Here is a 7,756-nt window from a genome sequence, read left to right as displayed (position 1 = left end):
TAATAGCCATTGGAGACTTGGAAAGGGTGGAGGTTTAGAAGGGAATGAAGGATGAGAAATCACTTAATGGGTACAGTGTACATTATTTGGGTGATAGTTATACTAAAATCCCAGACTTCACTACTATGCAATATATCCATGTAAAAACACTGCACTTGTACCCTCTAAATCTATTAAAAAGGAAGAAGAAAAAAAAGTATGATATCTCATGTGAAAAACAGGTATACATTTATAATGGAAAGATATGTCTGTTGTTAGAAAAAATAGTTGGTCCCTGCTATGGTTTGAATGTGTTCCCCAAGAAGCATGTACTGGAAACTTAAACCCCTGATGCCACAGTGTTGGGAGATGGGGTCTAATGGGACCATGACATGACACAGCAAGAAGACCTTTTCCTGATGCCAGCCCTTGGATCTTTTACTTCCCAACCTCCAGAACTGCAAGTCAGTAAAGTTCTGTTCATTATAAATTTACTCACTCTCAGGCCTTCGGTTGTAGCAGCACAAAACAGACTAAGACAGTCCTTGATGAAGGTAAAACGTATGCCACAACTTGTAAGTAAGACAGAGTCTGTTTGTCAAGTACAAGGATTTAGAGTAGCCAACGTGGCTAGAATACCAAAAGACAGGGTAGGATGCAGTGAGACTTGAGGTAACAAGAAAATTGAGGTGCCAAATTATAAGGTCATTTTGTTCTTTGTCCAAATGGCAACTGTAATCCATTTAAATGTTTTAAGTATGGAGTGACGGAAACAACTTTTTGAATAGGAACTAGGTTAAAGAAAGCTCCTAAACTAATATTATTTATTCAAATTAACTAATTAAAATTTTCAGAAAATCTAGAGCAAAAATGCTGTTTTATATCTGTCAATTCAATCAGCATCTCTTCAGCATTTAAGAGTCCCCTTTTTCCTTCTGGGAGGAATGTTTGGTGAATTGTTTAATACACCTTATTAAGTTCAGTGATGGATTTATACTTGGAGAAAATATTCGACAAACAAAAGATTTAGAAGCAAAAATAAGAAAGCAACATTTAGTGAGCATTTATTACATGCTAGACTCTACTGGGTACTTTGATGTAAATTTTCTCATGCAAATTTAGACTGGGAAAAGGGAGCAAATGAGGAATGCATTGGATTAAGTGGCAACTAACTCTGCAGCATATGGCTTCTGATACGGTTTAAAGTCACTAACTACAATCATAAAACAGGAAATGAGGCAGTGATGTTCCTCTAGGAAGACTTGCCCTGTAGTTTTACAAACCCGCCGTCTTGAAAACAGGAATATGTTTAATTCATTGGTCTCCAAAAGCAGGCTTTCTCAGTCCTTCCACTATTGACATTTTGGGCTGAGTAATTCTCTCATGGGGATGGTCCTGTGCATTGTAAGGATGTTTAGCCCCATACCTGGCCTCTGCTCACTAGATGTCAGTAGCACCCTCCCCCCGCCAATTTGTGACTACCAAAAATATCTCCAGACGTTGCCAAATGTTCCCGGGTGGTAAGGTTATCCTTGTTTGATAACCACTAGAGTAATGCGTCTCAAACAATGATGTGAGAATATCTGAGAATAAAATATTGGTGTTGGTGACCAAGTTTGTATTGATCTTTGGGGAAATAAGAGATCTGACAGCACATTAAGTTCTTCATTTTGAAATTATATTCTTCCTACATGTTTAGTGTCAAATATTCTTCCTTTTATTGAGTAATGGGGAAAACAAATGGTTGTATTCTTTTATTTTTAATTTTCTTACTTGGAAAAATTAAAATTCAGCCATCTTTTTTGATGTCCTAATTTTTATTTTATTGGTCTATGAATTAAAAAATAGTAGGAAACCTCATCTGTAGAGGAAATTTCATGGCCACCTCATCAAGAGAAATATTCTTATAACGTGGGAAGAAAGTATCTGGGCTAAGTGATTAAATGGGAAACAGCAAAGTTTGCCTTAGAACCCCATACATTACATTTCATCCCTTCCTGCAAGGCCTCATTCTATTGGTTGTAAATTCATTCCAATAATAATGCTGAAAGTGTTAACTATATTGGAGTATGTGCATTGTAAAATAAAATAAGTGAATATTGAATAATATTTTGAGGCTGTAAAGGAAAATAAATCTTGGGGCTCCAAAATCACTAAGCTAAAGGAAACGTCAAGCTGGGAACTACTTAGGGCCAACCTGCCTCCCATTCTATTCTCAGTCACCCCTCTGTTCACTGAGATTGAAGCATATCTGATTGCCTCCTTTGGAGAAGCTATTTAGAAACTCAAAAGAATGCAACCATTTGTCTCTTATCTACCTATGACCTGGAAGCCCCCTCTCTGATTCGAGTTGTTCTACCTTTCCAGACTGAATCAATGTTCATCTTACATATGTTGATTGATGTCTCATGTCTCCCTAAAGGTATAAAACCAAACTGCGCTCTGGCCACTCTGTGCATACGGTGTCAGGATCTCCTGAGACTGTGTCACAGGCACGAGTCCTCAACCTTGGCACAATAAGCTTTCTAAATTAACTGAGACCTGTCTCAGATATTCAGGGTTCACTAAAGCGTTCTAGTGATAGAATTTCAGGCACAAGAAACTGTGGAGATATGTAGGGGAAGAGGAGCTAGTTTAAATTCTACTCATTTTGCTTTTAAAGTGAGTCCTAAGAAGTGACATAATTTTGCTAGAAAATTTAAAAAAAAACAACTTTCCCCCCAAAAAATCCAAACACAACTCAGAATACCTGCGTAATGATAAAGGAAAATGAACAGTTTCTATCTTCAATAATCAAAATTAATTTTCTCTTGCAAGTTACTAGAGCCCTTTTTAATGGTTTTCAGTACAATCTGAAAGTTCATAGGGCATGATATTCTCTTAAGATGCTGATGTGTTCCAGGGCTAAAGAAGATGGGACAATATGATTCATCTGTGCGAAGCAAGCTCAGTGAATGGACTTCCAGCTCCTGTGAGTGGACCCATCCTCCAGATCTATGCTATTGTAGGATTTTGGATGAGGCACCAAAGTATACTATTCTTGGCTTGGATGTAGAATCACATGTTTTTCTATCCCTGAGTCTTCTATTTGGTTACCTACCCTTTTCTTTTAATTTCTTCAATGCACAAAGGTCTTCTTATTCCCTCCATTGCTAACTTAGTAAAGGTTTTTTTAGGTTCACCAAGAAGTATTTGAATGAGAAAGAACAGACATTCTGAAAGCCCCTCACACCCCTGGAATGACTGCACAAGACTGGTCTGAATAGACTTGAAGGTTACAGTGACTATTTGGGCAAAGGGAAAAGAATGCTGTCTTTGGGAAGAAGGAATCTTTGTCCTAGTAATTTAGCCAAGTCCTGAATGTGACCCTCAGAAGCCTAGGAACCTTGCTTCAGGACAGGAAATAAATTACCTGGGACTATTTCAGATTCCTACTAGCAACTTTGTGTGAAGAAAAAGAAACGTCTTTTTTTTTTGAGACAGAGTTTCACTCTGTCACCTAGGTTAGAGCTGGAGTATAGTGGCAGCAATCTCAGCTCACTGCAATCTCCACTTCCTGGGTTCAAATGATTCTTGTGCCTCAGCCTCCCAAATAGCTGGGATTACAGGCATGCACCACCACATCTGGCTAATTTCTGTATTTTTAGTACAGACGGGGTTTTGCCATGATGGCCAGCCAGGCTGGTCTTGAATTCCTGGCCTCAAGTGATCTGCCCCCTCAGCCTCCCAGAGTGCTGTAATTATAGGCGTGAGCCACCACGCCCAGCCTGTAAAAAGGAATGTCTTCTTCCAGGTTGGTGCAGATTCCACGTATCAATAACATATTTATATAAATACAGCCCAAAGAAAACCGAACACCGTTTCATATTTGACAATGCTTCCTGTGTAATTTTTTTATACCAAATAACCCAAATCATGTCATTTTTGGACTTTAGGGAAACTAATATCGTAAAGGATTAATTAGGTTAGAAAAAAGACATAATTCATAATTTGATTTTGGAAAGTTTGTCAAATGCAAAAGGTTTAAAACACTTGATATTACAAAATAGGATTACAGGTCATTGTAAAGTTATTTATTTAACCAAAGTGATAATTCAAGGATTTCAAAAAAATCAAAAACCTTCCTTCTTTGAGAGAGGAGACTTAATTTTCGAAATAAGAAGCCCTAATAAAAACAGCATGAAACCAATTACATTTGTTTCTCAATATTTTGTAAACAATCTATAAAATTTAATCCTGATTATAAAATATAACTTCTGTAAGTCTTTTGTAACCTTTATAACCTTTATTAAGAAGTTGAGGGCCAGGCATGATGGCTTATGCCTGTAATCCCAACGTTTTGGGAGGCCGAGGCGGGTGGATCACGAGGTCAGGAGTTCAAGATCAGCCTGGCCAACATGGTGAAAACCCATCTCTACTAAAAATACGAAAATTAGCTGGGTGTGGTGACGTGCATCTGTAATCCCAGCTACTCGGAGGCTGAGGCAGGAGAATCACTTGAACCCAGGAGCAGAGGTCACAGTGAGCAGAGATTGTGCCACTGTACTCCAGCCTGGGTGACAGAGCAAGATTCCATCTGAAAAAAAAAAAAAATTGGTTAATGCTTCAAGAAAACCTTGTTAATCTGACACAAGCGTATATATACTGGTTTTGCATCAGTATGCCTTTGACATTAATAATTAATTTATAGAGAAACTGAACTTATTTTATCTTTCAAAATTGGCCTTCACAATCTTATGCACCCACCTCTTCTGCCATAGTCCCTGGGCCTTGAGGAGCTGAATAGCCTTAATTTCTTGCCCTGTGTCTCAGGAATGCAGTTTATTTTGATTGGCATCTTCTATGAGGTCTGAAGATGAGGGTTATTTGCTGTCAGTGTTTAAGATTTAGCAGCACTTAGTGTCCTTTTTAGACCCAGGAGTTAAAAATCCTGTAACTCATAGTTACACGGACTTCAAAAGCATATACAGGAAGATACCTGGATGTAATAACCTTAATTTTGAAAAAAAAAAAAAAAAAAAAAAAAAAAAAAAAAAAAAAAAAAGGATCTCAGTTTTTTTTTTTCCTGAGCAAACCAAAACTTAATAATAATATGACAACCTGATTATATAAAAGTTTTTTAAAATATAAATCCCCTGATTGTGACTTACGCTGACTGTTCATGACATGGTCGGACTTTCTGATTTGTTCTGAATATCCCTCCTTTTTAAACAACCAGTTATTTTATTTTAGGACTAAATTTACCTTGCAAGATTCTTTCTTATATAAAATTATTTCTCTTTAAGCATTTTTACCTCAAAAAATACCTCTTTATTTTTATAATTTTCTTTATATCTTTTTTTATTTCCTGGTTCCTTTTACCTTGTTTTATACATAACCCTTAAATAAGCTTTGAATTAGAAAAAACTTATTTACCTTTTTTGAAAAAAGAAGACACACTTCTTTTTTCTTTTTCTTGTTTTTTAGCAAGAAAGTTTTCCTATAATATATATTTATTGGAAAGTACCCAAATAATGAAATATCTATTATTTAATTTAACATAACTTTATATTCTAAGTTATGACCTTTGTCTACAAGTATTTATCCCATTACATTTACCTAATTATTTTATTTTAATTGTTTACCTAGATTATTTATGAAAACTGTGATAGTCATGATTTAAATTTTTGAAACTGCCATTGCACAATTATAACTGAGACAGCGAAAAAAACATTTGACCTCACTGCCTCCATCTTGCTCTTAACCTCCAAGCCATCCTTGTTCATTTCTGGGCATAGGCTGAACTAACTTTGGGAGGAACCTAGTTTATAGTTTAGCTTTGAAACAAAGGTGATAACAGTCCTTTCCCAAAACAAACCTCCTTATTTTCTGTGGACTAGACTGCCTAAAGCGCCGGGATTAGAAGTTATGGTAATCTTACTAAATTCAAGATGCAGCTATTTTCATTAAACCCATATCAATGTCTTATTTATTAAAAATTACACAAGCAAAGATTATTTTGATTTGGGCTGGGTTTATAGTTTTGTAAACCCTATGCCAAATTTTGATACCTTATAGTACTTGGCAGCAATAAGTATGAAATTGCTTGATTAATAAATGCAAACAAAAATGTATGCTGGGCAATTCCTAAGACATTTCTAATATTACTTTATCAATAATTTTAAAGCTAGCTTATTTATTAAAGATTTTACCTAAGTTACATAAACTTGAAAAAACATTTGACTTTTCCTTTTTACTATCTAATTTAAGTGCTTTGGGTTTTTAAAGCCAATTAATTAGAGCTCCTTCATATATTTTTAGCAGTAAAACGTTCTGTACACAACACGTAAAAAAATATAAAAACATATTAGGCATGCTGATAGTACATTTTATAGATTTATAAATACCCCTCCCCTTTTTTTCCTATCTTAGACTTTCAGATTCTTGATAACCTGTTTCACAACCCTAGGCAATTGTCAGCTAAATAGGCTTAAATTTGTACATTAAAGAAAACTACTTAGGTGAAAATCAAATAGCAAAATTTACATCATAAATTATACAGAGAAGAAGTATGGTGGTATAAGAGGGAAACACTTTTATTTTTTTTGAGCCAAATTAAACATAAAATTAAACTACACTCTTCCTTAAAATCCAAGAGTAGCCTCTGTTGCAATACTAGTTTAGTCAAGAAATCAGGTGGAAACAGAATTCAATCAACTGAGAAGAAGAAAAAAAAAGACAAAGTCTTAGGAGAGAAAAACAACAAACAAAAAAATCCAAAAACATGAAGTCCTTTTAAATACAAATGCACACACATGCATACATACAAACACACACACACACACACACACACACACACACACACACATATCTTGGATGTTAGCTTTTTAATTAAGCTGACTTTTAACTATTGAGCACCTTCAACGACAACAACAAAAATTGTTAATTTTATTACCATATTTCAGTTAGGATAAAATGCTGCAAAACTAACAGTGATCACACAAATCATATGATTTCTGAGCACTTTAAGGGTAAGCAGAAATTAACACCAGCTAGTTGTTAATGCTAACTTTAGTTGTTTAAAAAGAACTTCCAAGACAGAATCCCAAACCACTTTCTTCCCTAGTGATGGGTCTCAGGCTGTGGATTGCTCTCTAGCATCCTAGAAGCAGGAAAAAAGAAAACAAAACAAAACAACAAAACAAAATGACTCATCTTCCCTATGGGAAGCGAGCTCAAAGTCCATACAGGAATTACCCGCCTTCCATCGTCATAGAACAAGGAAAACTTGCCTTCCTGTTGGAAGCAAGTAAAACTCCAAAAAAAAGAGGAGTTGTACAGCAAAATAAACTTTAGATCTCAACCAGATTTTGGAAGAGTAGGTGCTCTCAGACCTCACTAAATTGTCCTATTGGTTTGAGCCATAAAGTTAGCTCATGCTGGTACCAAGCCCAATAGGAGATTTGTCAAAGGTCAGAGGCATGTCCACTCAGAATCCCTTTGTGGTTACCAAAATGTGAACCCTGAAAATTTGAGACAGGTAATTTAGAAATATTATTTTGCCAAGGTTGAGGGCGTACCCATGACACAGCCTCAGGAAGTCCTGACGAATAAATTTAGGGGCTCATCTTACTATTTTTCCCTGCCTCGGCCTTAGAATCAGCCATTTCTCCAAAAAGTTCTGGTTTATTTAAGAGGAGGACAGTATTTGGAAGTCAAGGTCTGGGACCTCTATGTGCTCATTATTACTGGAATATCTTATTTCTAGCTCCTTTCAGTGGAGGGAGAGCTAGCAAAG

Source organism: Nomascus leucogenys, chromosome 23, assembly GCF_006542625.1.
Source record: "Nomascus leucogenys isolate Asia chromosome 23, Asia_NLE_v1, whole genome shotgun sequence".
NCBI lineage: Eukaryota > Metazoa > Chordata > Mammalia > Primates > Hylobatidae > Nomascus > Nomascus leucogenys.
Note: the sequence above shows the minus strand (reverse complement) of the source record.